The following is a 14,119-nucleotide window of genomic DNA, read 5'->3' as shown; positions in this document are numbered from 1 at the left end:
TTCTTTATCTTAAACATCTTCACAGGGGCAGCTGGGTGGCTCAGTGTATTGAGAACCAGGCCCAGAGATGGGAGGGCCTGGGTTCAAATATGATCTCAGATACTTCTTAGCTGTATGACCCTGGGCAATTCACTTAACACCAGTTAAGAAACCTTTTCAGGTACCTACTATGTTAAGACTGCTAGGCTCTGGATATAAAATTAAGAAATAGTCTGCCTTTGAGAAGCTAACATTTCATTGGTAAAATACAGTAGGTATAGATGAATACATTGTAATTTGAAAAAAATAACAACGAAAGATATATGTCATAGAAGATGACACAAGTTCAGCCTTAAAGGAGGAATTCAAGATAGGAACAACCAGTGCAAAGTGACAGATAAAGAATATCAAAATCTAGAGAAGCACAAAGGGTATTTTAGCTTGAATGTAAAGTGCAGGATAGGCAATGATTTGTGATAAAGATGACTATGGGAAACTACAGGCTTATTATGCTGAAGAGTTTATTTTATCTTTCAAGTATAATATTTTCTTTTTTTTATTTTATTTGATTAATTTAGAGCATTTTTCCAGGATTACAAAAATCATGTTCTTTCCCAACTCCCTCCCATATCTGATGCACAGTTCCACTGGGTTTTACATGTGTCTTTGGTTAAGACCTAATATAATATTTTCTGAATGATATAGTCAGATCAATATCTTAGGAAAATTATTCTGAGAAAGAAGGGAAGTCTTTAGAAAACCAGGAGGCTTTTGTAGTAGTCCCAGAAAGATTATGAGGTCCTGAATCCTAAGGGTGGCATCCATGTTACTGAAGAGGTAGATGAGAGATTATATACCTCAAGGCATAGAAGGTAAAGAAGCGTAGGCATTGATGCACCTGTAAATCTTGAAATTTCTCAGACTTGTGAATGTTAAAATTTTCCCCATCGGGGAATTCTCAATTGGAACAATTCCCTATTGGGAACATTCCACATTTGGATGTGAGAACTCTAGATTAGAAATGGGAAGACCTCTACTCCACCCGTACTTAAGGACTGCTTTGGGGGGAAAAACTCCTTGCTAAACAGTGAGGGTACTTGGGCCCATACTTATAGTGAGGCAAAAAGTTCTTTAAGCCATGCCTATTTTTAGAAGTAATACAAAGGGGTGCTAAGTACCTATTAAAGGTCAGGCAACTTGTAAACTTGCCAGGAGCAAAGAGGTGAAAACTTATTCAGAAGTTTTTCTGGTTCAAACATACTAAAGGGATTAGTTGACCCAGCAGTGATGGGCTGTCCTTTAGAAAACATCTACTGTGATTGGTAGATGTAAGGACTTAGGGGAGGTGACATAAGAGAAAAACCCCTATATAAGAAAAAGCAGAATCGCTTGAAAGAGATTGCTTGAGAAGAATCCTTTTGGAGAATCTTTTGAAGATCTCTGGAGAAGGGAAGCTCTTGGAGGACAATCTCTAAGGAGGTCTCGCTGGAGCTCCTCTGAGGGGACTCTGTCCCTCTGGAGATTCTGGAGAGAGGCCCTTTGAGACAGTCTCTGGCTGGAACTCTCTCTGAGTAGACTCTGTCACTAGAATCCTTGCTTAGACAGACCTTGTGGTGAGTGATAAAAGACTGACTGATCTCTCTCTCTTAAGACTCAGGTCTAGGCCATGTTGGCTTAAGGCCCTTCATACTTATTTCCTTTTTCTCTCTTTCTCTCTTTAATTCCTCATTGTATTATTAATTAAATTCTCTATAAAACCCAGTTGACTTGGGTATATTCATAATTGGGAATATTTCCCTGGCAACCACCTTATATTTGATTTAAAACCAAGACACTGTAGTGAAACATATTTTCTGAGGTCACAAATTTACTTACCCACTCTTATATCTACTATAATTTATATCTTCCACTATTTAACTCACTACAGTTTAAGACCTCAACCATTTTAACTCTTATAGTTTATGCCTACAACTATTTTAAATATAACACACCCTGGACATCTGGAAAGCAGCCTGCAAAGTATTCAGAGGAAGGCTAAGACACCATCTAAAAAACTCCATAGGGAAAATCAGTTCAGAAGGGACATGATTCCAGTGAGAAGAAAAACTGTTCAAAGAGATCAATGTGAGATGATAGTGCTGTATCATACTGAGGTGAACCTAGTGACTAATTGAAAACTGTAATGGGGTATTTTAGAGATGGGCTTAGATGGGATTTAGTATGTACTTTGGCCCAGTACACAGATAACAAAGTCTCAGTAACTGGGAGTGTATTTTATTTGAAAAGAGAGAGGTTAAGAGGATAAGAGGAAAATCCCTAACAATAAATTTACTAGCTGAGTAACCCAATCACTAATGCCTTCTCGTGAAGGATCTTCTGAGAGTCATTTCCTCCCTGTCCTGCTATGCTGTAAAATACACGTGTAAAATCCAGAGCCTTTCTATCCTGCACTAGATCCTCTCCTAGTTGCTGTTAGAGATACTGGTCAATAATAGATCAGGCAGGGATCCAAGGAAAGGTCCCAAGTCCAGATGGACTTGGACCTCAACTTACTGACAGCTTGATGTTGACAAAGACAACTTCTTCAGATCTTCAGGACACACAACACAAAAACAGCAACACAGGCAGCAATAAAGGATAGGGTCAAACCCTCAGGACTCGGCACCTACTCCCTCCAGGTTCAAATCCAGAAAGAGACAGACAGCCTCTAACAGTCTCTTAAGTTTTTAGCTTCACCTCCCCCCCTGCAGCATTCCGGAATCTTTTCCTGCTGGTTTCATACCTCTGTGTTCTGTGAACCTAAATTTATCTCTTCCTTATAACAGTCCCTCCTTTGCACAAAGCCAAAATAGTGTTGAAAACAATGTTTTGGCATTTGTGCACCAAAAATCTTAAATTCCCACCTGAACTAAAATTCTTATCCAAAATAAACAACCTACACTCACTTATCCTATCTAATACTACCTTACTCTAAACAAAGGAAAGAAAAAGGAATATGTAATAAAGTTACAAAGCAAACATATACAAAAGCAAAACAAGCAAGAAAAAACATCAAAATACAAATACAAACAAAACTTCATAAAAAACAAAGTCATAAAAATACTAAACTAATACAGAAAAAAATTCCTATCAAAACTATTGCAATGGAGAAAACAAAAATTACAATAAACAACATAGCATAAGGTTTTATAAAAAAGTCAAAGCAATCCATCAAAACTTACTTATGGAAAACACATTCAAAGTAGATGAAAATTCAAAACAATCTTATTCTAAACTTATCCTTATTACACAAAACCCAAAGTATTACATAAAACTGCATTGAACTCTTTCATCTAAGTAACAATTATTAAGTATACGTTTTTATACATATCATACATACGTACAACACTATAATAATTTTCCAACCCTAACTGGTATGTGCTATTTACATATCTATGTTTGTGTGGTAGGTAATATGTTGTATGTTATATGTAATATGCCACAATGTAATTCACTACCCTACCTTAACCTGTCAACCCTAAATTCTAAACTATCTAAATACATCCCTATATGCATCCTAGTATCAAAATAGAACATTTGAAATCAGACATTCTATCTTAATGAGATCTCATGAAAACTAACCTATCTAACTATGCTACTACTGTTCTAACCTATCTAAAATCTAAACAGTATCCATTTATCTGCATGGACACCCATATATATAACTAAATCCTATAGCTAGTAGTGAATCAGTGTATCCTAACCATGCTTATGTTTATGTTGCATGCAACAATACTTACCCAAACTTCAGATTCTCTATCTTCACATTGCCTGATGAAATCTCTTCTTCTCCAAAGTCCATGGAAGTAATATGTAATGTTGAATGCATTCTAATATGAAAATATGCTGTTACATGATACAAAATCTCACAAACATTTGTCCATGAATCACCTGAACCTCTTCAGTGAAAATCTTTAGTCTCTATGTGCTTGTCCTCTGTGAATCATCCACTTTCTGCATGATCTCCTCTGTTGTCTCTGGATCCTCCTTAGTAATGCCCTCCTCTTCCGCAGGAATCGTCTTCTCTTCACTGATCTTTCTGAGGACTGCAGACTTGATCAATTTGACTGATATAACTCTCAGCTTTCCACTTCACAGTTGGTGAATACCAACTCTTCTCCTGCAGTTTCTCCTTCTCCTTCCACTATTTCCACACTTTCATCATCAATTCTGAGCTAATTTTACATGAGAACAATGAGAACATGAGAACCAAGACTCTCTTCTTAATACTTTCACTGATGAAGGTGAAATGAACACAACACTATAAGGACCAACGCAACTTTCCTGTGTAGCTGATATTTTGGCAAGATTTTTCACATATACCAGATCACCTGGTTGGAAATCATGGAAAGAATAATCCAGTGGACCAGATTGGATTAAAACTCCCATATCATGCAATTCTCTAAGTCTTTGTTGTAAAGCAACTAAATATGAAGCAATTTGAGTCCTCCCCCACCCCCCAAGAGAGAAGTGTAGACAGTCTTGCAAGTTTTACCCTGCAAAGGAGCATGACCAAATAGCACAAATAGGATCTTGATACTTACATCAGAGAGCCTAAACATATACCTAAACAAAAGGAAAACTATTGAATGATTTCCCTAATGGATATTGATGTATTTTTTCAATAAAATACTAGCAAAGATTACAACTACATATAACAGAATCATACACTGTGACTAGGTTGATTTTATACCAGGAATGCAAGACTGGTTCAATATTAGGAAAACTATAAGCATTCATCTTGTAAATGTTATAAGCAATTGAACATATCAATAATGAAAACAAAATTTCACAAAATGCATTTTTTTTTTACTAAATACATTTCTGCTAAAAACATTAGAAAGGAATAAAGTGGAGCTCTACTAAAATAAGCAGTGTCCACTAAAGCAAAGAATAAGCATTATTTATAAGGGGGATAAACTAAAAGCCTTTCCACTGCTGAAGCAAGAACATCCTCTATCACTATCATCACTCAATATTATATTAGAAATGCTAGCTATAACAATAAAAGTTCACCCCAAATTTGGTACCTACCATTATTCAGAACAGATCTTGGAATATGATATTCCAAAAGTTGAGGCAAAAGCTTATAATCAGTCAAGCTTTTATTAAGCACCTACTGTGTGCCACACACTGTTCTCTAAGTCCTGGTAATATAAAGATCAGCAAAAGACAATTCCTGCTTTCAAAAAACTCACAATTTAATGGAAGACTAAAAAAACCAACATGTACAAACAAGATTTGTAGAGGGTAAATAAAAGAAAATCAATAGAAAGAAAGCATTAACATTAGGGAAGACCATGAATGAAAGGTTTGTTAGAGAGTATGCAATTTTAGCTGAGACTTAAAAGAAGCCAAAGAAGTGAGAAGGCAGAGATTATGGTGGAAAATATTACTAGAAAAGGGAACAGCCAGTGAAAACACCCAAATTCTGGAGATGAAGTCTCTTGTTCCAGGAAGATTAAAGACAACAGTGTTGCTAGGTCAAGGAATACCTGGGAGAGGGGAGGAAGAAAGTGTCAGAAAGCTGGAAAGGAAGGAGAGGGCCAGCTTGTGAAGGGCTTGGAATGCCAAAAAGGTTTTATATTTGATCCCAGAAGTGATAGAAAGCCATTAGAATTTACTGAATGGGGCAGGGAAAGGGGAATTATATGGTATGATCTATGCTTTAGGAAGAATAATCTGACAACCAGAAAGAAGATATATTGGAATTGGAAGAGACTTGAGACAGGGACACCAATCAAGAGGCTACTGAAATAGTTCAGACATGAAGGGATTGCTCACAGTTAGACCATGTCAAAGTAATAAGAATTACAATATTGCCTAAATTAATTTTCTTTAGTGTTATACTAATCACGTTGCTCAAGGATTTCTTCATAAAGCAGGATAAAATAATTCTAAAATTCATTTGAATTAAGAAATGGTCAAAAACCTCAAGTAAAATAATGGGGGGCAATGAGAAGGAAACAGGTTTAATAATCTCTTCAGGAGAAAACTACTACAAAGCAGTTATCATTGAAACTATTTGGTAAGAGTATTAAAAAGAGAAAAGGACAGAACCAAAATGGTGGCATAGCAGGAAGAAGTACAGAATGTTCCTCCCCCATCCATCCCCAACTCAAACATCTATTAAACCAGACTGAATATGGATCAAGAAATCCAAGAAAAATCAATGAGTGAATTGTGGTCCAGAACAGAATAGAAATCAACAAAGCAGTCATTGAACACTGGATGTGGAGTCTGGCCAAGAATAGGCATGCAGAGGGTTCTAATAAAAGGAAAGACTGTGCACCAGGGCAAGAATAGATCCAAGATCCAGATACAAGATAGAGAGGCATGCATGTCAATAGAGTACAACAACAGGTTCCAACTGACAACTGTTTTGTTCACTGCCCAGTTGAGCCATAGATCCAGGGTGGACTGAGGAAGAGACCTGAGCCTACAGGTGGCATTCCAGGGTGAGCAATGGCTATCAGCCCTAAGATATGTACTAAGCTAGGAGCAAGTTCAAATCAAATAATTCTAGTTTGGCTTGGATCCCAGGAGCAGAGGAGGGGTCCCAGTTCACTCTCCAATTCAGTCTGAAGCCTGCTGCAAAATAACCATGTCAAGATTCTTAGACTAAGGAGAAACCCAGAGTTCTGTCTCTTTTGTCCAGCAAAACTTTTTTTTTTGGAAGTTCTTTTTTATTTTATTTTTTTAAATAATTTTTTATTTGATCATTTCCAAGTGTTATTCATTAGAGATAAAGATCATTTTCTTTTCCTCCCCCACCCCCCATAGCTGATGTGTGATTCCACTGGGTTTCACATGTGTTCTTGATTCGAACCCATTTCCATGTTGTTGGTATTTGCACCAGGATGTTCACTTAGAGTCTCTCCTCAGTCATTTCCCCTCAGCCCCTGTAGTTAAGCAGTTGCTTTTCATTAGTGTTTTTACTCCCACAGTTTATCCTCTACTTGTGGATAGTGTTTTTTAGATCCCTGCAAGTTGTTCTGGGAGAAGTCCATTACCTTCAATTGTACCACAGTGTATTGGTCTCTGGGCACAATGTTTTCCTGGTTCAGGTCCTTTCGTTCTGCATCATTTCCAGGAGGTTGTTCCAGTCTCCATGGAATTCCTCCACTTTATTATTCCTTTTAGCACAATAATATTCCATCACCAACATATACCACAATTTGTTCAGCCATTCCCCAATTGAAGGGCATCCCCTTATTTTCCAATTTTTGGCCACCACAAAGAGTGCAGCTATGAATATTCTTGTACAAGTCTTTTTCCTTATTATCTCTTTGGGGTACAAACCCAGAAGTGCTATGACTGGATCAAAGGGCAGACAGTCTTCTATTGCCCTTTGGGCATAGTTCCATATTGCCCTCCAGAATGGTTGGATCAACTCACAACTCCACCAGCAATGAATTAGTGTCCCTACTTTGCCGCATCCCCTCCAGCATTCATTACTTTCCATAGCTTTCATGTTAGCCAATCTGCTAGGTGTGAGGTGATACCTCAGAGTTGTTTTGATTTGTATCTCTCTGATTATAAGAGATGTAGAGCATTTTTTCATGTGCTTATTAATAGTTTTGCTTTTCTTTGGCTGCCTGTTCATGTCCCTTGTCCATTTATCAATTGGAGAATGGCTTGATTTTTTGTACAATTGATTTAGCTCTTTGTAAATTTGAGTAATTAAACCTTTGTCAGAGGTTTTTATGAAGATTGCTTCCCAATTTGTTGCTTTCCTTCTGATTTTAGTTATATTGGTTTTGTTTGTACAAAAGCTTTTTAATTTGATGTAGTCAAAATTATTTATTTTACATTTTGTGACTCTTTCTATGTCTTGCTTGGTTTTAAAGTCTTTCCCTTCCCAAAGGTCTTACATGTATACTATTCTGCGTTTGCCTAATTTACTTATAGTTTCCTTCTTTATGTTCAAGTCATTCACCCATTTTGAATTTATCTTGGTGTAGGGTGTGAGGTGTTGATCCAAACCTAATCTTTCCCATACTGTCTTCCAATTTTCCCAGCAGTTTTTATCAAATACTGGATTTTTGACCCAAAAGCTGGGATCTTTGGGTTTATCATATATTGTCTTGCTGAGGTCACTTGCCCCAAGTCTATTCCACTGATCCTCCTTTCTGTCTCTTAGCCAGTACCAAATTGTTTTGATGACTGCTGCTTTGTAATATAGTTTGAGATCTGGGACTGCAAGGCCTCCTTCCTTTGTTTTTTTTTTCATTATTTCCCTGGATATCCTTGATCCTTTGTTATTCCAAATGAACTTTGTTATGGTATTTTCTAAATCAGTAAAAAAAAATTTTGGAAGTTCCATGGGTATGGCACTAAATAGATAGATAAGTTTGGGTAGGATGGTCATTTTTACTATATTGGTTCATCCTACCCATGAGCAGTTAATGTTCTTCCAATTGCTCAAGTCTAGTTTTATTTGTGTGGAGAGTGTTTTGTAGTTGTGTTCATATAGTTCCTGTGTTTGTCTCAGTAGATAGATTCCTAGGTATTTTATTTTGTCTAAGGTGATTTTGAATGGGATTTCTCTTTCTAGTTTTTGCTGCTGAGCTGTGTTGGAGATGTATAGAAATGCTGATGACTTATGCGGGTTTATTTTGTATTCTGCAACTTTGCTAAAGTTGTTGATTATTTCAATTAGCTTTTTGGTTGAATCTCTAGGATTCTTTAAGTAGACCATCATGTCATCCACAAAGAGTGACAGCTTGGTCTCCTCATTGCCCATTTTGATGCCTTCAATTTCTTTTTCTTCTCTAATTGCTACTGCTAGTGTTTCTAGTACAATGTCAAATAGTAGAGGTGATAATGGGCATCCTTGTTTCACTCATGATCTTATTGGGAAGACTTCTAGTTTATTCCCATTGCAGATGATGTTGGCTGATGGTTTTAGATAAATACTGTCTATTATTTTTAGGAAAGACTCTTTTATTCCTATGCTTTCTAGTGTTTTTAATAGGAATGGATGTTGTATTTTATCAAAGGCTTTTTCTGCATCTATTGAAATAATCATGTGATTTTTGTTGGTTTGCTTGTTGATATGGTCGATTATGTGGATGGTTTTCCTTATATTGAACCAGCCCTGAATCCCTGGTATAAATCCTACCTGATCATAGTGAATAACTGTCTGGATCACTTGCTGGAGTCTTTTTGCTAGTATCCTATTTAAGATTTTTGCATCTATATTCATTAGGGAGATTGGTCTATAGTTTTCTTTCTCTGTTTTTGACCTGCCTGGTTTTGGAATCAGTACCATGTTTGGGTCGTAAAAGGAGTTTGGTAGAACTCCCTCTTTGCTTCTTATGTCAAATAGTTTGTATAGTATTGGGATTAACTGTTCTCTGAATGTTTGATAGAATTCACTTGTGAATCCGTCAGGCCCTGGGGATTTTTTCTTAGGGAATTCTTTGGTGGCCTGTTGGATTTTATTTTCTGATATGGGATTATTTACAAATTCTATTCTTCTGTTAGTCTAGGCAGTTTGTATTTTTGTAAATATTTGTCCATATCACCTAGATTGGCATATTTATTGCCATATAATTGGGCAAAGTAATTTTTAATGATTGCCTTAATTTCCTCTTCATCAGAGGTGATGTCCCCCTTTTCATCTTTGATGCTGTTAATTTGCTTTTCTTCTTTCCTTTTTTTAATTAGATTGACCAGTACTTTGTCTATTTTGTTTGTTTTTTCAAAGTACCAGCTTCTTGTCTTATTTATTATATCAATAGTTCTATCACTTTCGATTTTCTTAATTTCTCCCTTAATTTTTAGGGTTTCTAGTTTGGTTTTCTTCTGGGGGGGTTTAATTTGATAGCTTTTGAGTTTTTCTTTTCAGTTTGGTCAAACCGGTTTTGTAGATGCATGAATTTCTTTTGCATTATTTCCCACTTTTCCTCCTAGAAGGCTTCCATCTTTTTGATCATTTCTGATTCAAATTCTTCATGAGTTTGTGGAGAGTTTCCATTTCCTTTGGAAGGTTTCGGAGCATTTGCTTGTGTTTCCTCTTCTATCTCCTCTGTATTTTGTATTTTTGCTCCATAAAATGTGTCCAAAGTCACCCCCTTCTTCTTGTTTTTCTTGGTGTTTTGAGGCTTTTCTGTGCTGTTTGCCATCTCTATCTGAGTGGGGAGGACTAGCTTTTCTTATCTCTGTCTGGTGTTCAGAGGCTTTAGCCCTAGGCAAATTGTCTGTTCTATGCAACTGTTGTTCTGTCTTCCTGGGGAATCCCGGGGTTTGGGGTGTTACTGCTCTCAGTTCCCTCCCGATACTTCTTCATTGCCTTCCTTTCACGTGCTGAGCCTGGCTTGGCACTCTCCACAGGGTATTTCAGTGCCTTTGCCGGCCAGAGGACCCAGCACTCTGAGGGGGAGGGGGTGTGGCTTCCCGAAGCTCTGAGGGCTCCTGATAGGATTGTCTTCAGCTGGGTTGGACTGAGTATGCCCTGAAGCAGGGACCTTCCGTGAGACTCAGATGGAAGGATCCAGCCAGGGGGCTACAGGCTCCCCAGTCTCTCTCTGTTTCCTTGCTGTCTGTGTTGGGTGCCCCCACGTCTGGCTTAGGTTGTTTTCAGGGTGCGGCCTTCAGAATAGTCGGCCCTGAGGCCCTTTTGCTGGCTCTGGGGTTCCCACTGCTGCCTCTAACTCAGCGCTCTGGGTTGGGGGGGATGGGTCCTGGACCTTCCTTCTGCCTACCGCTTAGATCCGAGTGATCTTGGGTTCTGGCTTTTGGGGGGCCGTACCATTTGATCCAGGTCCAGGAGGAGAGTTCCAGGGGTCTATCCTGTTGTTCATTTTGAATTTCGGTGCCCTAGGAGCATACAGTTTGAGATCGGTAAGGAAGGGTTTCCAGGGATCTGAACTTTAGCTTTCTCTAAGCCGCCATCTTGACCGGAAGTCCCAGCAAAACTTTTTAACTGGCTGATAGTGGCTGAGTCCAATCGTATTTTACTAAAACTCTATAGCAAGCCCATAGGCATGTTTCTCAGACTCAAATATGTCAGGAATATAGAAAGTTCAGACACAATGTGGGGCTTAGGGAGGGAAGGAAAGGTTTTCAGTGAACAAACTTTATTCTGGATTTGACCACTTTGGGAGCATTGATATATTGCAGATCCTTATCCTGAGCTATTTCCAATATCTGGAATAATACTAAAAAAAAAAAAAGTCTTAAAAATTTTTTTATCAACAAAATGAGAACACAGGAGTGAGGACCGGGGAGGGTGGGGGTGGAGGGTGGGAGATGGAAAAGGAAGGAACTAGGAAAGAAAGAATTGACAAGGTAATTGGCAGCTTGGCACAAAAGGCAACAAAACCTTGCCCAAGCAAAAAAAATCCTTTAAAATTAGAGTGGACCCAATACAAGATAATGACTTGATTAAACAATAAATCTTAAAACAAAATTATGAGTGAAAAATAATTAGAAAATGTAATGCATCCTATAAGCAAAAAAAACCTAACCTAAAAAAATGAAAGAAAATTAGTTTAAGAACCACAGAACTACTTAAAAGCTGTGGCCAAACAACAACAACAAAAAAAAAAAACCTAGACATATTTCAAGAAATCATAGAAGAAAAACAATTGTCTAGATCTCTTAGAACCAGAGCACAAAGGATAAATTTTAAAAATACACTGGTGACTTCCTGAAAGAAATCCCAAAATGAAAACACTCAGGAAAAAAGAAGACAAAATCCAGAGTTTCCAGATAAAAGAGAAAATATCACAAGTCATCAAAAAGAATTAACATACCAAGAAGCAACACACAATTGAGTGATCACTTCTATCAAAGAGCAGAAAGCTTATAACACAATAGTCTAGGGGGAAAAAATGTCTAGGCTTAGAATCAAAAGTAATTTACACAGAAAAACTGAATCTAGACTTCCAGGTAAGCATGGCAGCAGTCTAGATGTGAGGCACTTCCTCTCCCCAGAACCCAACAAAATAGACTACCTCATAAGTGGGTTTTTTTTTAATTCTCTCCATCTTGCAAGGTCTAGCACCCAGGAATGTGCACACCCATACTATATGGGCATGTGCTAGTTAATGACAAATCAGAAACAACTAACTGCCCACCTGGGCTGTTGTAAGCCAAGCCTGAGCCACCATCGGCACATGTGAGGCACAGGAAGTGATTTAGAGAACAGCCTCTGGAGTTCTCACTTCCTATGGAGAGGGCTAGATGTCAGTTTGATTCTGGAGCTCAAGCTTGGAGGAGCCCTGCAGACAGCTTTCCTTCAGATTAGTCACAAGAGTGATTAGGACTGACTCCCTTCTCTACCTTGGCTCTCCAAGGCTTTAAACTCCCACCTTGGCTCAGCCTGAGCCAGAGCAGTTTTTGAGTTAAACTCCTTTCCTTCTCTCCCTCTCTCTCCCTCTAATAATTTCTTCCTCCTGTTGTAATTAAATCACCATAAAAACTCCATTCTGATTTGAGTGTTTCATTTAATATTTTACAAATAAAATCCTTGGCAACCAATTATTATTATATTCAGTCTCAACCCCTAAATTTAACCCTTACAAAAGAACATAAAAACCACTTTCAGAAGAATGGAGGGACTCAACAGTAGGGCGCAGCATTGAAGGTACATGGGGTTTGAGCATTTCCACACGATAAGAGGGTGAAAAAGCTCCCACTCAAACGTGAGCCAATCTACCCTCCCTCACCCCACCTATGGAGCCAGAGTCAGAGCCAGCGCACACCAGACTCAGCAAGTGAGCAAGGGACACCACTAGAGTGATCAAGGGGTACCTCTAGGTCCTTGGGAGCTAACTAGAACCACTGAGGACCTACCCCTGAGAGCAGTTACACTGTAAACCCCTGCGCACTGGGGAGGGCGTGAACAGCTCAGGCTGCGGAAATTCGAGAGTTTGCCTCAGGCAAAAACCTTGCTCCTTAACTCCATAAACAGAGAACCTGCCCATCTCACTCAGATTTCTGACTAAAAAGGGAAGGAAAAACCACCACAGTGAAGGCTAATTGTGCCCAGGACCAACAAACACCCTCCAAGAAAAACAGGAAGAAGGCATTGACCCTGGAAAATTTTTATGGAGGGAAAACCCAGGCTATAGAGGAAAAAGAGAAAGAAATTCAAACAAAATCAAAACTTTCCAAAAAAAAAAAGGAAATTGTCCATAAGCTCTGGAACAATTAAAATTTGAGCTTATCAAAAAGATGGAAGTCTTCGGGCAAGAAAAGTGGGAAATAATTCAAAGAGAAAACAACAGTCTAAGGGACAAGAACTCCCATTTGGAGAAATAGCTGGAAGCCAAAAAAAAGCAGGATAGACCCAACTGAAAAGGAAAACCAGTCTTTAAAGACCAGAATTGGGCACCTGGAAGACAATGATCTTGCAAAACAGCAAGAATTAATAAAGCAAAGTCAAAAGACTGACAAATTAGAAGAAAACATAAAATATCTCACAAGGTGACAGATCAGGAAAACAGAGGAAGGAGAGACAATCTGAGAATCATTGGTCTACCTGAAAATCCAGAAATAAACAGAAATTTTGACATCATAATATAAGAAATAATCCAAGAAAACTTCCCTGATGTTCTTGAACAAGGGGGAAAAATAAACATTTAAAGAGTTCATAGAACACCCACTACACTACATCCCCAAAAGACAACTCCCAGGAATGTAATTGCCAAATTCCAACGCTTTCAAACTAAGGAGAAAATTCTACAAGAAGCCAAATAGAGACAATTCAGATACCAAGGAGCACTAATCAGGATCACACAAGACCTGGTAGCTTCAACACTAAAAGACCACAAGGCCTGGAACACGATATTCAGAAAGGCAAGAGAACTGGGTCTTCAACCAAGAATCACCTATTCATCAAAACTGACTATATACTTCCAGGGGAAAGTGTGGGCATTCAACAAAACAGAAGATTTCCAAGTATTTGTAAAGAAAAGACCAAAACTAAGTGGAAAGTTTCATATCCAAACACAAAGATCAAGAGAAACGTGAAAAGGTAAATATGAAAGAGAGGGAAAAGGAGAAATGTGTGTTGTTTTTTTTATTCAGACTCTTTTTTAAGGGCTACAATTAGATCAAATTATATATATTAATATATGAGGAAAATGTT

The sequence above is a fragment of the Monodelphis domestica genome, chromosome 1 (assembly GCF_027887165.1).
Source record: "Monodelphis domestica isolate mMonDom1 chromosome 1, mMonDom1.pri, whole genome shotgun sequence".
Taxonomy (NCBI): Eukaryota; Metazoa; Chordata; class Mammalia; order Didelphimorphia; family Didelphidae; genus Monodelphis; species Monodelphis domestica.
The sequence above is the reverse complement of the archived record's forward strand: the minus strand, read 5'-3'. Positions refer to the sequence as shown.